This window comes from Aulonocara stuartgranti (assembly GCF_965226115.1).
Source record: "Aulonocara stuartgranti genome assembly, chromosome: 23".
Classification (NCBI taxonomy): Eukaryota; Metazoa; Chordata; class Actinopteri; order Cichliformes; family Cichlidae; genus Aulonocara; species Aulonocara stuartgranti.
In genome coordinates, this window is record NC_138958.1 from 45940927 (window position 1) to 45958519 (window position 17593).

A 17593-nucleotide genomic window follows, 5' to 3' on the forward strand; every position below is an offset into this window, starting at 1 on the left:
TGTACTTTTCATATGGGAACGATTTGTTTCGGCCTGACTTTTCTGTTCATTTTAAGCAGCAAAAGTGAGGCGCATGTCTGTGTACGTGTGTATGGAGCCATTGGGTGCGGTCACTATAGCAACCAGGCTCACACCTGCCTGCTTAACGAGCTCTGCCTGCCACTGTACCAAGATTCATCTTAAGCACTTCTCTTTCAACTGCTGCTGTGTCCACAGTGTTACAGCCATCATTTTACCCTCAAATTGTCGCCATTATTGTTCTCTTTCCAACACCGTATCTTTCAAAGCTCAGGCATTTAAACTTTTTAAACTGTGTGGATCAAAGTGGAGGGATCACATTTGAGTCATTCAGTGATTCAAAGAATATGACCTTTTAATATTCATTCAGATGTTTTCTGACTCTAAATGTTCTTTTCTCATTTCTTAGGGTTTTCTAATTTACATTTAAAACATTTTCAGTTTTTTTCCAACTCCTTCTTCTGTGTAACCTTCAGCTTTTAGCAGTTCAGCACCTTTGTTTTCAGGTTAAATTCGTTTTTGTTTTTTTTGTTTTTTTTTTAAATCTCATTCAATATTTTTAACTCAAAATTCAGCAATTAATTCATTTCAGTGCATACATTCAGATTCAAGCATTCACACTGCAGTTTCTTCAGAAAATGCACTTTCTAGTTAGTGTGAATGCTTGAAAAGCATTCACAGTATTGTTCTTCTAATCTTTATTATTATATTTTATCTATTCCGTACGTTTTTTGAAAGCCTACTCCTTCAAAACCGTTCAACTTAGAAAAACCATTCAAACATCGTTAGATTCCTATTCTTTTGGACAACATTGCTTCTATTTTTCTCATTTTTAACATTTATATTTTTAATTTTATTCAACTTTATTCAACAAAAATTTCCCATGTATTTCAATGGGGAGACCCTTCAAATTCTCATTCAAATTCCTCCTCTTTAAACTGTATCTACTTCCACATACATTGACATAGAGCCACCATTCAAACTTTAAAACGAAGACAAGACATTCAACTATTCAACTTGTATTTATCTTTTCAATATCTATTATACTTTTCCTTCAGTTCCAGTTTAAGTTTCATGATGTTTTTTCACCCGTTTCAGAGTTTATAATGGGTGTGTATGGGACGGAATGTTGGGGCTAGAGTGAGGCAGCTCAACTGCTAGAGTGAGAGGAGCAAAAAAATTTATCTTAAAATCTTTTTTAAAACTGCTGCTGTGTCCGCAGCGTTTGCTCTACAGGTATGATTTTACCCTCAAAACGTAGCCATGGCTGTCCTCGTTCATCCAATGTGTTTACTATTGTACTAGGTGTTATGGTTCTTTCATAAATGTCACCAATGCACAGCCTCCTCCCTCCAACTCTTCCATAGACTCTAATGTTAAAATGGCTCAGAAGGTTCGTTTGAAAATCAGAAGAGCATGGTGTCTTTACACTGTCACCACGTCCATATAATAAACTCCACAGGCATGAAAACTGAGAATTTGGTAGACTAGACATGGCTGTCGCTCACGGTGAAAGAATTTTGTCAGTACGACATGTACTTTTCATTTGGGAACGATTTGTTTCGGCCTGACTTTTCTGTTCATTTTAAGCAGCAAAAGTGAGGTGCATGTCTGTGTCGTGTGTATGGAGCCATTGGGTGCAGTCACTATAGCAACCAGGCTCACACCTGCCTGCTTAACGAGCTCTCTCTGCCACTCTGCCAAAATTAATCTTAAACACTTCTCTTTCAACTGCTGCTGTGTCCACAGTGTTAAAGCCATCATTTTACCCTCAAAACGTCGCCATCGTTGTTCTCTTTCCAACATCTTGTCTTTCAAAGCTCAGAGATGTCAACTTTTTAAACTGTGTGGATCCAAGTGGAGGGATCACATTTGAGTCATTCAGTGATTCAAAGAATATGACCTTTTAATATTCTTTCAGATGTTTTCTGACTCTAAATGTTCTTTTCTCATTTCTTAGGTTTTTCTAATTTACAATTAAAACATTTTCAGCTTTTTTCCAACTTCTTCTTCTGTGTAACCTTCAGCTTTTAGCAGTTCAGCACTGTTGTTTTCAGGTTAAATTCAGGTTGTTTTTTTTGTTTTTTTATCTCATTCAAAATTTTTAACTCAAAATTCAGCAATTAATTCATTTCAGTCCACATGTCTGTGTCCGTGTGTATGGAGCCCTTGGGTGCAGTCACTATAGCAACCAGGCTCACACCTGCCTGCTTAACGAGCTCTGTCTCTCACTCTGCCAAGATTAAATCAAAAATGTGTGTTACATCTAAGCAGTTGTAGTAAGATTAACTTTTTCAATAGGTACAATAAGACAGGTTTGACAGGCTTTTGCCACAGATTAACAGTATGTCAGTAGTTAATATAGGCTAACTGAATAGAGCCCTGAATTATTGCCCTGTTAAATTCAAGTTGATTGTGTATTGGTGGACTTGTCTTCTCCACACAGGTTTTTCATACCTCGGCAGTTTTAGTCAGTTGATGACTTTAAAATAATCTTTTCTGACTGGATAATTAAAGCTCACAGCATCTACCTGTCTGTAGTGTATTTTCCCACATTTTAAATAATCGAATCTCATTTAATGTCTCTGTTTTTAGTCTGTATAGTTTATCTCCCCACGAATACGCTCAAAGTAGTCTTAAAATAAAATCCATAAAACAGTTCAAGATGACATACTTTTTATTTGCTAATTTAATGCCAGTTGCCCTCTTTCCTGAGTATAAGCGAATGAGTGACATAAAGAGAAAAAGTACCAATTTGTATGCTGGTGAGTCTTGTGTATTTTTTTCTCTGTCTCTCTATGACAGAGAAATATATATGCTCATTATTGATGTTCAAACTGATGCTCAAATTTCCAAGCACCACCTGAACGCCTCATCAGTCTTTAACTAATCACTGCACCAACTGCCGTCATTCCGCTTTGCTCTCTGCTGTGGTAAGTACAATACACTCAGTACAGCACGGTTTTAATTTTATGATGGTAAAAATACATGTTTGACATTTAAACTCACATATCAAGTCTTTTTAAAGTTCAACAGAGTTCAAAGAATAAAGAAAGCAAAAAAAGAATAACCTTTGCTACCATTTATATAGGTTTATGACTTTTGCTGTTAGCAGCAGTGCTAACGCTAGCTTCAATGCTAATGCTAGCTATAGTGCTAACACTAGCCTTAGCAGTTGTTAACTGACAAAAAGAATATTCTTGTGATATTCCTGTGATATTTATTGGCGGTCAGTGAGACAAAAGTAACAAATGAGCTTTATTATTGCCATTGTGCCTCAGTTTTAACAGTAAGAGTACTTTATGACTTTTGCTGTTAGTAGCAGTGCTAATGCTAGCTTCGATGCTAATGCTAGCATCAATGCTAACGCTAGCTATAGTGCCAACACTAGCCTTAGCAGTTTTTAACTGACAAAAAGAATATTCCTGTGATATTCCTGTGATATTTATTGGCGGTCAGTGAGACAAAAGTAACAAATGAGCTTTATTATTGCCATTGTGCCTCAGTTTTAACAGTAAGAGTGCTAGTTCTACCAGCAGTGCTAACACTAACTGAAGTGCTAACGCTAGCAGGAATGCTAGCGTTAGCAGTGATGCTAAGGCTAGTAACAGTCTAACAGTAGCCTTATATAAGTACTTAAATAAATACTTCAGTTAATTAGTTTGAATTATAAAATGGCTGCTGTATCAGCTGGTGTGCTATATTACTCTATAATTACCCTGCTGACTATAAGTTCAGTGTATCATGTCGTGTGGGCTTTGTTTTTTTGTTAGTCTGATAACACTGTACAGACAACTAACATGTTATTTCTTGTCTTACACTTTCAGGAACTTGACTCACATCTGTGCTTTGCCTGGTAGGTGTGCACATACTGTTAGAGAAGTACACCAAATTTTTAAAAAAAGAGTCTGACTAATATAAGCTTTAAAGTGATGGGTTCAAACTTTGTGCTAGACCTTTTAAACACATTTTTATAATAAATACACATAAGTTCAGCTTAACAATTGGGCTAAAATATTTTTTTCGTACATTTTTGCACATTACATGTGATTAGTTAACAATTCACTCAATCATATTTGTATTTAAAAATATTATTGCTGAATTTAATTAAATATTTATTCTTTTAAAAAGTGCCAAATTGTGCAACTTTTTGCACATGGCAGCCGACAACAGTTTAGCTTGAATATTTGTTTTGTCCTTTTTCAGTAGTCACAATTAGTTCATACAATTACCATGTGATATAATTTTATTAAAATTATTTTTTTTCTTGTTTTTTGTTCACAGTGTGCAGAAGAAGAACAAGGACCAGATCTCCAGTCTTCTATCTCACATCCCAACCCCCCAACCCCTCTATCTTCTGTCCTACTCCACCTGTTGTCTCTGCCTTCTTTCCATCTGTATTTCACCCTGTGGTTTGTGAGAAATTTTGCCAAACCAAGAATCTTATTGCGGTTTGATTTAAAGCCGCGTCTCTCCTGCTCTGTCTGTTCTCTCTGCTAAATTTTCTCTCTACCTGTTTTTCACTCTTTGGCTTGCTGCTGAAAAATGCACAAGCCAATAAAACAATAAAGAGTGCATATTTTGCCTCAACCTGAGAACAAACTGAACAAACAAAGAAAACTCTGCGGTTTGATTTAAAGCCGTGTCTCTCCTGCTCTGTCTGTTCTCTCTGCTAAATTTTCTCTCTACCTGTTTTTCACTCTTGGCTTGCTGCTGAAAAATGCCAAGCCATTAAAGCAATAAAGAGTGCATATTGCCTCTACCTGAGAACAAACTGAACAAATAAAGAAAACTCTAATTCACGGTTTGATTGTGATTTCCCAGCCGTGTTTCTCCTGCTCTGTCTGTTCTCTCTTCTAAATTTTCTCTCTAGCTGTTTTTCACTTTGCGCTTGCTGCTAAGTTGTGCCAAGCCAATAAAGAGAGTGCATATTATTCTCTCGACTGACAAACTGTCAAACAAACAAAGACATCTGTTTCTGAGAAATAAAAACTGAAATATAAAGACAAAGAAAACATCTCCTGCTCTGTGCCACTCTTATTTTATAAACATATTTTCTAAAGACTAAGAGAAACACTTGTGTAAAAATGCCAAGGAAGCAGAAAAAGTCACAAGCTGCAAAACAACGCTGGAAGAAGTTCCATGAGTTTCATGAAGTACCAACATGTGAACAAGCTGAGTGTGATTTTCCTCAGAGCTCTGCAGAAGACTTTGTGTCTGCAAAGACCAATGCTGATGGTGTCAAACAGGCAGGTCAACATGTTCCTGCACATGTACAACAGGTATCCTATGCAGATGCTGTAAAGATTGGATTGCAGCATGAATTTAATGATCATCAGGTAAACCATAGAGACCAACCTGAGGTGTCAAGTGCCCCACAGGTGGGTTATGCTGATATTGTAAAAAGAGGCCGTCACAGTGATGTGGCAGGACCATCTCATGCAGAAAGAGTGAACTTTGAAAACCAGCCCTCTGTTACACATATCTGTGCATCTCACAGCCAGGCTCATCCCAAATATGGAGACTCCAGAAACAAGCAGTGCACATGTAACTCACTCACATTTCTTGCTTTCCTTCATGAGAATGATAACATGACTACAGCTGACCTTAATCTGGTCTTGGATAAAGGTGATGTGATGTACAAAGAGGCCAAGAAAAGATTTCCTAAAAATATTCATTTGGCAACCGATGAGCTGCCAGACAAAGTTGATGCTCGCTGGTCTATGTATGATGTCGACATGACACAGCCTTCCCGGTATGGGACATTTGAAGAACCTCCAGAGGAAGCAGTAGATACCTTTCTCAGCTTAGAAGCAGGACTGAGCTGCCTGTTGTCAGATGTGCAGTATGCCTTATTGATTATGAGTGGATTGTGTATTGCAGTGTTCAGATCCACATCAGGCAAATATGGTTTCTTTGATCCACACTCCAGAACACCCAGTGGTCTTCCTCTACTACTACAGTCACGTAATCGTGGTACAGCAGTGATGCTGAAATTCACACTCCTCAGTGACATGATTAAGAGGATCCAAGATTCTTATGAAATGATGGAGATATCACCCTCTTGTAACTATGAACTGAAGCCTGTGCAGTTCTACAGTATGAGCACAGTCAACCTGAGTGATACTATCACAGACACAGTCTGCAGACCAACAGCTGCCACTGCTGTGGCATCTACTCACTCTGATACAACTGTTGATGAAGCAAACCCCTCTACTCCAAGGAGAAACACAACGACTGATCTGACTGAGAACATCTTTTGTCAAATGTCCATTTGTATGCCACCGGTGAAACAAAAAGAAGTCCACGTGACTCAGTTCACATCATATGAAGATCAGAATGAACCTCCTAATATACCAACTGAAGAACTATGCAGTGAATTAAGTTTCCTTCCATCAAGTGATGCTTTTTCATGTCAATCAAATGCTGCCATAACAAATGTTGCTGCCTGTGACCTTTCTGATATAGTTTTACAAAAAGTGAAAAAAGTTAATAAACAACAAAGGCAAAAAATGAGAAGAAGATTAATGGCATCAGAGAAACCCAGAAATCAGAGAAAAGAAAACCAAAAAAGGAAAGAACGACAAAAGTATGCTTCAAACAAAGAGTACAAAGAAAAGAAAAAGTCTTGCACAAGCGAGGCATTTAAAAAGAACCCTGAAGTTAAACGGAAGCAACAACAGTATATGAAAAGACGTTACTGTGAGAATGATGAATTCAGAAAGAAACAAAAACAATATGTTAAAAAACGTTTTTCTGAGAATGCTACAGTTAGAAAGAAACAACAACAATATATTAAAAGACGCTACTGTGAGAACGATGAATTCAGACAAAAACAAAAAAACTATATAACTAAAAGGTATCAAGAAAACCCTGAATTCAGAGAGAGACAGAGATCTCGAGTGACTCAGCGTTATGCACGTGACAATGCATTCAGAGTAAGACACAGACAACTAATGAAACAACTAATGCGAGACAGGTATCAAAGTAATCTTGCATTCAGGATTATGCACAACATGAGATGTGCAATGAAAATAAAAAGGAAATACAGATGGGTGAACAGACAAACCCAAGAGAGTGACAACAGTGTGATCAACGAGGCCATATCTGTGTTCAAATCACAAATCAAAGCTGGACCATCATACCCATGTACTGTATGCTTCAAGGCTTCATTTCCAAACCAAGTGCGACCCTGCACAAGGTCAAAGTATGTCAAAAACCCACATGTAGTTGCAACATGTTTGACAGGAAAGTTTGTTCATGTTTGTGATGAAAACTGCAGAAATGAGCAGTGCAAAGTGCCTGATGAGAGAAAGAGAGAGTGGATATGTCACACCTGCCACGATCATCTTAAAAATGGATCCATGCCAGCACTTGCTGTTGCCAATAAGTTGGATCTTGCTGATATTCCAGCTGAACTTTCTGATCTCAACATACTGGAGAGACATCTCATAGCCAAGTGCATACCATTTGCCAAGATCATTCCTCTTCCCAAAGGCAGACAAAGAGCAATTAGAGGAAATGTGGTCTGTGTCCCATCAGAGGTACAGGAAACTGTTGAAACACTACCTCGATTGAGAATTAATTCTCAGGTGATCAGAGTAAAGCTGAAGAGACGCTTGTCTTACAAAGGTCATCAGCTGTTTCAGACTGTAAGCTGGTCTAAACTTGTGCAAGCACTGCATAAACTCAAGCAGATTCATCCACAGTATAAGGATGTGAGCATCAGAGATGATGCTGAGCTGTGTGATCCAACTCTTCCTGATGAAGATGATGAGGATGATGATGATGAAAACATGAATGAGGACGATTATGATGAGGCTGATTTAATGGAAATTGACAGCTGTGAGAAAAATGCACTGAGTGAAGCACAAAATATAAATGAACAGGACATTGACATGTTACCCTGTGATGGTGAACAATCGCATGAACAGATGAGAGATGATTCAGAGCAAGCAGATGGACTGACTAATGGTGGTTTTGCACTCGAGTCCTGTTTGCAGCCCCCTGATGTGGCTGAGGAGATATTATGTTTCAGTGAAGGAATCTACTCTGTTGCTCCTGCAGAGAGAAACAATCCAATAAGTTTTTTCAAAACACCTAAACTGGAGGCCATGGCCTTCCCTGTGCAGTTTCCTACAGGCCAAAACACACTTGATGAAAGAAGGCTGATCAAAGTATCCCCCAGTGGGTATTTCAAATCAAGACTTTTCTGCATTGATGATCGTTTTGCCAAAGACACAAACTATTTATTCTTTGCACAGTTTGTGACTGAAATACACTTGGCTACATCCAGCATGACAGTACAGTTAAGGAAGGCAAAGCCTCTGACCAGAGATGGTAGAAAAATAACCTCAGGCATGTTACAAGATAAACATGAGGTGGAGAAACTGGTGCGAAATAAAGATGCAGTGAGATTCATGCAGCCTCTGAGAGGAACCCCAGCCTATTGGGAGAAAACAACAAGAGATCTTTTTGCCATGATCAGACAGTTGGGAACTCCCACGTTCTTTTGCACATTTTCAGCTGCTGAAATGCGCTGGCCTGAAGTGATCGAGGCAATAACAAGGCAGCAAGGTGAACAAGTGAATTTTGAAGGACTCGACTGGTCAGCAAAGTGTGACATCCTGAGAAGCAATCCTGTCACAACAATGCGCATGTTTGACAAGAGAGTTGAAGCATTATTCAGAGATTTACTCTTATCTCCCGCAGAGCCACTTGGCAAAGTCATTGACTACTTTTACAGAGTTGAGTTTCAGCACAGAGGAAGCCCACACATACACTGCCTCCTGTGGGTAGAAGGTGCTCCTGTGTTTGAGGAGGATGATGAGCAAACTGTTGTTGATTTTATAAACAAATACATCACAGCTCAGCTGCCTGATCCACATAAACAACCTGAACTGTACAAAAAAGTAACAGAAGTGCAAAAACACAGTAAGAACCACACAAAGACGTGCTTTAGGAGTTTAAGCTCCGGGTGCCGTTTTGGTTTTCCCAAACCACCCTGCAATGAGACAATGATCACAAGACCCAGTGAGGATGATGCACTGGAAGTAGAAACGGCAAAGAACAAGCTCAGACCACTGAACCAGCTGCTGAATGAACCTGAAACTGCTTCCATGAGTTTAGAGCAGCTCTTGGAAAGATGCAAGTTGACACATGCAGAATATCAGAGATACCTGAATAAAATGAACATGAGGAGTACGATCATACTAAAGCGTGATCCAAAAGACTCTTGGATAAACGGCTATAATCCACATCTGCTTGAAGCCTGGAACAGTAATATTGACATAAGCTTTGTTTTAGATGCTTTTGGTGCTGCAAATTATTTAATGAAATATATATCAAAAAAAGAGGGCGGGCTATCTGAGTACCTGAAAACTGTCATTGAGAACTCCCATAAGGACAGTGTAAATGAGTGCGATGAAATGAGAGCCGTCATGCAGGCATATTCAAAGAAGCGAGAGATCAGTGCACAGGAGTGTGTTGCTCGTGCATGTGGTCTTCACATGAAGCAATGCTCACGTGCTGTAATATTCATTCCAACTGATGATAATCCTGTGAAAATGAGTCGTCCCCTGTCAGTTCTGGACAACACAACACCTGAGTCTTCCAATGTTTGGATGACATCTTTGAATGACAAATACAAAGCCAGACCTGAAACACCAGAGTATGAGGAGATGTGCATGGCAGACTTTGCTGCTACTTGCAGGATTGTCTATGGCCAACAGAAAAAAGGTAAAGATGTTTTGCCCCTTCTCAATGAGATGGGGTTTGTGCAAAGGCGCAAAAACAATAAGCCTGCTATCATCAGATTTCACCGCTGCTCACAAGAAAAACATCCAGAGCAATATTACGGAAGACTGCTTAAACTGTACCTTCCTCATCGTTCAGACCACGAACTGAAAACACCATCGTTGCCAACCTATCAGGCTTTCTATGGTGCTGGCTGTGTACAGCTGCCAGGTACTGACCGTCTTGAGTACGTGCAACACATTGTCAAAAGAAACAGAGAAAAATATGAGAAAAACAGTGAGGAGATCGAGAGCGCTGTTGAGGAATATGAGCAGAACAGAGGTGTGACTGACGAATGGTGTAATCTGGCACCTGAATCAGATCTCGTAAGGTTGCCACTTGTTGAACAAGAAAGAGAGCGAGACAATGAAAATGAACAGGAAGATGTGCCCGACTACAGCCGTCAGGCTGATGCTTCAACAGAAGTCAGAGCCATCAGGGAACCCCCTGCTATTGATCCCACATTGTTACGTCAGATGTTTCAGAATCTGAACAAGAAGCAAGCCTGCATATTTTATGCAGTTAGAGACTGGTGCATTAAAAGAGTCTGTGCTCTAAATCCAGAGCAGTTTTTCTTTTATATTAATGGTGGTGCTGGAACAGGAAAATCACATCTTATCAAATGCATCTACTCAGAAGCATCTAAGATACTGAGCAAAGTGCCCAGATATGCAGACGACGTTGACATATCAAAACCCACTGTCCTGTTAACTGCTTTCACTGGGACTGCAGCTTTTAACATTTCTGGAACAACACTGCATTCTCTTCTCAAGCTGCCTAGAAGCTTAAAACCTCCCATTCAGGGACTTGGCAATCAGCTGGATGAAGTCAGATCAGAACTTTTGAATGCTGAAATAATCGTCATTGACGAAGTGTCTATGGTGTCAAGACATCTGTTTGCATATGTAGATGCAAGACTCAAACAGATCAAAGGGACTCGGAGACCCTTTGGAGGCATGTCAGTCATTGCTGTCGGAGACTTCTATCAGCTACCCCCAGTGCGACAGTCTAAACCTCTCTGTGTGCACGACCCGTCTGAGATCAACCTGTGGCGGGAGCATTTTCAGATGATCACTCTGACTGAGATTATGCGTCAGAAAGATGATGTTGTCTTTGCAGAGATGCTGAACAGAATTCGTGTGAAAGGAAAGTTGGATGAGCTTTGCGAAGCAGATAGAAATTTGTTGTCACAGGCCATAACTGAACCAGCCCATTGTCCAACTGATGCGTTGCACATTTTTGCAACTAATAAAGAAGTGGATGCACACAACTCTGCAACACTGGCTCTGCTCCACACTCATATCATTGACATCCATGCAGATGATTATAGAAAAGATCCTAGAACTGGCAGAATGGCACTTCAAGACAGACCGTTGAAAGGAGGTAAAAACGAGTTACCAGACACACTGAAAGTTGCAGAAGGAGCTCGTGTCATGCTCACCAGAAACATTGACATACAAAATGGTTTGGTTAATGGAGCTTTTGGAATACTACTTAGAGTAGTTCACTCTGAAAACGACCAACACATCATCAAGCTTGGACTTAAAATGGATAATGAGACATCTGGAAAGAATAACCGCACACCAGCAGACGACATGGTGTACATTGAGAGAGCAGAGGAGAATCTGAAGCAGAAAGGAGTGGTACGAAGACAGTTCCCAGTGAAGCTGGCCTTTGCATGTACAATACATAAGGTACAGGGTATGACAACTACATCAGCTGTTGTCTCTCTTAAGAGCATTTTTGAGCCCGGCATGGCCTACGTAGCTGTCAGTAGAGTGACGTCTCTCAGTGGACTGTATCTTCTTGATATGGAAGAGAAAAAAATATTCACCAACCCAGAAATCACTGCAGCGCTTGAGAACATGAGACAAGCCAACCTTGATGACATGATGCCTCTTCTACACGTGAGGCAAACACTGAGCAGGTCAGAGGTTTTCACCATTGTTCATCATAATACAGAGGGACTGCCAGCTCACATTAATGACATCAAAAGTCACCATGAATTGTGTCTAGCAGATGTTTTGTGCCTAACAGAAACACACCTGCGGGGCTCTTTTGTCGCAGAGAGTCTCCACTTGGAAAATTACAATTTGTTCAAACGCAACAGACACCTGTCCTACACAAACTTTCCCCAGATGGCAAACAGAAGTGGTGGTGGAGTTGCTGTTTATGTGAAAAGTGACATTCAAGTGCATGAAAAACAGTACATCCATAATGTAACTGACCTTGAATTTCTGGCTTTAAAGGTTGAAGCACCAGTCAGTGCTCTGATTGCAGTTGTATACAGACCTCCAGACTACACTCTGAGGCCATTCCTGAAAAACCTGGTAAGCCTATTAGACTCATTGGAGATCATGGACTGTCATCCCATCATAGTTTGTGGTGATTTTAATGAGAATGTTTTATCCAGTGCAAACAAACCAATCCTGGAGCTGTTTGAGTCTAGGGGATACGCACAGGTCATCACTGCCCCTACCACAGAGAAGAACACACTGCTTGACCTAATTTTCATTTCTCAGTCAGATCGATGTCTCCATTCTGGAGTCATGAAGACATACCATAGTTACCATGACCCAGTATACTGTGTATTGTCCTGTGATGATTCATGATCTAGATCTTTGAATACAGTAAGTAATTTCTATATTTTTGAATGACTTAAGAAAGTAGAGCGATATTTAAAAGTTGACGCCCTGCATTGCAGTATAATGTTTGAATTGTTTACATAAAATACAATTACATGAATTAAGTAATGATATCAGTAAAAGATGACAATTTTATTTATCACAGAAAATCTAAAATTCACTAACAGTAACCTATAAATGTCAGAAAAATCAAATATAGCAGTTTAAAATGAATAGTGTAGGCATATCCTCTCTGCAGCCAGGCTTCAACATCCTGCCAGGCTGCCCCAGTCTCACTGTGGCTGGGAGGGAGGGAGGGTGGACCAGAGGATTGCCTACACAACACAAATGTTCAACAGCTTCTTCATTGTTTCTGAGAGAACAACAATGACTAAAGGTTGCTTTTTAAAAAAACAAACAAACCTAATTACAGCAATAATGACAGTTAAGCCACTTTATGTGTGCCTCTATTTTGAAATACTATTTACAAAAATGTTATTATTTTGGTTTGTTATAAACTTTAAACTTTTTCAAAAGTATACGATTATATTTTTGGACAAATTTTTCTATGAAACATAAATTTTTATGAGCTTTTATCATGTTTCTGGCCAGTGCAATCATCAGGGTGGGTCTGGGTTGATAACTGCACATTTCTGGCCAGAAATGTTTCAGCAGTGTTACATAAGTAGTACATATGTAACACTTGCTTTCTGTTACCAGCTGATACCCTACATTTGTATAGACATTGGATAGTGTGAGGTTGGGGAGTTGAGTGGGGGGGGGGGGGGGGGGGGTTTACGGTGGGAGCTGAGGGGGGGGGGGGTGTTAGGTTTCCTTTTTTCTTTTTCTTTTTTAAGAGAGACACAGTCCTCCTGTGTCTTCTCCAAGCTTCACATGTAAGATCCAACAATGTGAAGCACATAGCAGCTAGAAACTGTAATGCCACAGATCAGAGAGGCTTCATCATCACCATCTTCATCGCCGTACGATCAGAGCGTGAGACTTCACATCTGGAGCACAGGAGACATTCTGTGATAAGTCCTCCTTCTAGCTTGTCCCACAAGCAGTCGGTGAGATTTACTCACAACAAAAAGGGTTAATGACATTATTTCCATGAAAACATGTATTCATTCTTTGTGAAGTGTTTAAATTGTGTTTTCACTTGACCTTAGGAGTGTTAGAGTGTATTGTAATGTCTGTACTCAGGTGTTTCCCTCTGTGATCCATCCCCATCAGAGCTGAGACACTCAGGACTGAACAGACTGCACAGTTTCTGTGACTGAGCCTCCAAAACACCTTCTTTGAAACCACTCATGATAGAAGGGCTTCATATTTGCAGCAGCACTACTACAGGTATTCAGTTTATTACAGGATGTGTTTGTTTCTTAGGACCAGCTCTGAGTGCACACTACCTAACATATACACCTTTCTGTTCATTACAAACCAACTACTCTGGATCATACGGCCAGTTGGCAGGAATGTTGCTGCAGGAAAGCATCCCTGGAGATCACCATCATTGTCAGACTGACTGTGCCTCCTCTGTGCAGTGTCAAGATCCTCTCTAAATGAGTGTGTAAGTTAACATTTTCATTATTTTATTCCCTTTGACAAGACAAGTATCACTGATATTTACATTTACAACTACATATGTTCCCGTTTTCTGCTCTTCTTTTAAAGTCCTCAGCTATCCTGCTTCTGTGCTGCTTGCCACACATCAAACACTGGCCGGATGACAGGGAGGATCCACTCTGAAGTCACTGGACGTGATGAGGATCATATGGGACTTCATAGTTTCACAGAAACATTGTGCTCTGTGATTACAGGTTTTAAATGGACATAATGACTGCCTCTCTCTGATCAACAGGCTAAAGGATTGTTTTCATTGTTAGTGCTCTGTACAATGTATGCTTATTTAATATTTCATCACAGAGCAAACCTTTATTTATTTAACATTTTTTTTATTTTGTTTTAATGTTGAATTAACTGTGGGGATTTTTTTAAGTGGGCACTTGGGATGTCATATGACCAGAAATGTGGTAACTGGAATTCAACAGTATGGAAGAAAAAATCTGCTGAGAACGAAACACATACAAAAACCCCCCAAGAAAATTCAAATTCATTCCATGTAATCCAATCTAAAACATTTTAAACTGCTGAACAGCAACACAAACAGTGTTAAAAAACAGTGTTAACAGAATGATTATGATGATTTTGTACCAAAGTTTCAGGTCACATGGCACACCTAGTGTGTAGTGTGGGGTATCAGCTGGTAAGTATAGGTTTTTTCATATTTGTGTCCTTAGAGTTTAGATAGATAAAGCCTTGTGTATAATAATTAGTCATAACCACAACTCAAAGTCAGGGACTAACTAAATTTGGGACTTTGTGTCTGAGCCCAGGTTAAAACAATGTGTAAAAAAGCATTTAGTGGCATGGCTGAACAATGCTGTATTGATACTTATTTATCCATGTTCACAAAAAGGACTAATGTGTTTATTTGATTATTTGCATGTGTTAAACTGTGTCACCACCTTAGGCTTTCATTTGAGTTTACTCACAAATCTCTATACAGTTCTCTTTTACCACTGTGTGGACTCTGTTTACATTAAAACATAAAAAAGAATGAGTAATAAAAAGATGTGTAGACAGATCAGAAGATTAAGTAGACCGATAGAAAAAGCTGTTCAGCCATGTTCTAAGAAACCAACACAATTTAAAGGTTCAGGATTGTGGTTTTAAAAGTTGAATTTTCATGTATTTCATATGTTGCTCATTATTTTTTATTTAGTTATTTAATTTAGTTATTTTTCTTTATTCTACCAGTCCTTTTCAGAAAGAAGCTGTAAAATATGACTTAAGATTTTTATGTTATTTTCTATGACATACAAAACAAATTGATGTTTGTAATACTATTAAACATGATATACACATGTGTATATGTCTGAAAAACATCATGCTGTATATTAAAGTTTGTATTTTCTGCAGAATGTTTGTTCATCTTTTAAGTTCATTTCAATTAGAAGAATATGAACTTTTAATATTCATTCAGAGGTTTTCTGACTCTAAATTTTCTTTTGTCATTACTCATCTTTTTATTATTTACATTTTAAACATGCTTAGCTTTTTCCAACTTCTTCTGTGTAAACATCAGCTTTCAAAAGTTCTGCACTTTTATTTTCAGGTTAAAAATTCTGTATTTTCCAGCTCATTCAGATTTTTAACTTAACATTCAGCAATTAATTCATTTCAGTGCATACATTCAGATTCAAGCATTCACACTGCAGTTTCTTCAGAAAATGCACTTTCTAGTTATATTTTATTATTTTTCCGTACGTTTTTTGAAAGCCTACTCCTTCAAAACCGTTCAACTTAGAAAAACCATTCAAACACCGTTAGATTCCTATTCTTTTGGACAACACTGCTTCTATTTTTCATATTTTTAACATTTATATTTTTAATTTTATTCAACTTTATTCAACAAAAATTTATAATGTATTTCAATGGGGAGACCCTTCAAATCCTCATTCAACTTACTCATTTTTAAACTCTTACTACTTCCACATACATTGACATAGAGCCACCATTCAAACTTTAAAACGAAGACAAGACATTCAACTATTGAACTTGTATTTATCTTTTCAATATCTATTATACTTTTTCTTCAGTTCCAGTTTAAGTTTCATGATGTTTTTTCACCCGTTTCAGAGTTTATAATGGGTGTGTATGGGACGGAATGTTGGGGCTAGAGTGAGAGAGCTCAACTGCTAGAGTGAGAGGAGCAAAAAAATTAATCTTAAAATCTTTTTTAAAACTGCTGCTGTGTCCACAGCGTTTGCTCTACAGCCACCATTTTACCCTCAAAACGTAGCCATCGCTGTCCTCTTTCATCCAATGTGTTTACTATTGTCCTAGGTGTTATGGTTCTTTCATAAATGTCACCAATGCACAGCCTCCTCCCTCCAACTCTTCCATAGACTCTAATGTTAAAATGGCTCAGAAGGTTCTTTTGAAAATCAGAAGAGCATGGTGTCTTTCCACTGTCACCACGTCCATATAATAAACTCCACAGGCATGAAAACTGAGAATTCAGTAGACTAGACATTGCTGTCGCTCACGGTGAAAGAATTTTGTCAATACGACTTGTACTTTTCATATGGGAACGATTTGTTTCGGCCTGACTTTTCTGTTCATTTTAAGCAGCAAAAGTGAGGTGCATGTCTGTGTACGTGTGTATGGAGCCATTGGGTGCGGTCACTATAGCAACCAGGCTCACACCTGCCTGCTTAACGAGCTCTCTCTCTCTCACTCTGCCAAGATTCATCTGAAACACTTCTCTTTCAACTGCTGCTGTCTCCACAGTGTTACAGCCATCATTTTACCCTCAAAACGTCGCCATCGTTGTTCTCTTTCCAACATCTTGTCTTTCAAAGCTCAGAGATGTAAACTTTTTAAACTGTGTGGATCCAAGTGGAGGGATCACATTTTAGTCATTCAGTGATTCAAAGAATATGACCTTTTAATATTCATTCAGATGTTTTCTGACTCTAAATGTTCTTTTCTCATTTCTTAGGTTTTTCTAATTTACAATTAAAACATTTTCAGCTTTTTTCCAACTTCTTCTTCTGTGTAACCTTCAGCTTTTAGCAGTTCAGCACCTTTGTTTTCAGGTTAAATTCGTTTTTTTTTTGTTGTTTTTTTTAAATCTCATTCAATATTTTTAACTCAAAATTCAGCAATTAATTCATTTCAGTCCATACATTCAGATTCAAGCATTCACACTGCAGTTTCTTCAGAAAATGCACTTTCTAGTTATTAGTGTGAATGCTTGAAAAGCATTCACAGTATTGTTCTTCTAATCTTTATTATTATTATTATTATATTTTATTTTTCCGTACGTTTTTTGAAAGCCTACTCCTTCAAAACCGTTCAACTTAGAAAAACCATTCAAACACCGTTAGATTCCTATTATTTTGGACATGACTGCTTCTAATTTTCTCATTTTTAACATTTATATTTTTAATTTTATTCAACTTTATTCAACAAAAATTTATAATGTATTTCAATGGGGAGACCCTTCAAATTCTCATTCAACTTACTCATTTTTAAACTCTTACTACTTCCACATACATTGACATAGAGCCACCATTCAAACTTTA

General features: G+C 38.5%; 1 protein-coding gene and 1 long non-coding RNA gene across 2 annotated transcripts in view; both read left to right on the forward strand.

The window, feature by feature from the left end:
* LOC309701482 (uncharacterized protein) overlaps positions 1 to 17593 on the forward strand; it is a 2150955-nt gene that overhangs the window by 1349775 nt on the left and 783587 nt on the right. The gene's annotated exons all lie outside the window — the stretch shown is intronic.
* Positions 2769 to 5035, forward strand: LOC309701535. The gene is made up of 4 exons (XR_014275035.1): positions 2769 to 2783; positions 2876 to 2951; positions 3846 to 3874; positions 4303 to 5035. It is a non-coding gene; the product is annotated as an uncharacterized lncRNA (long non-coding RNA).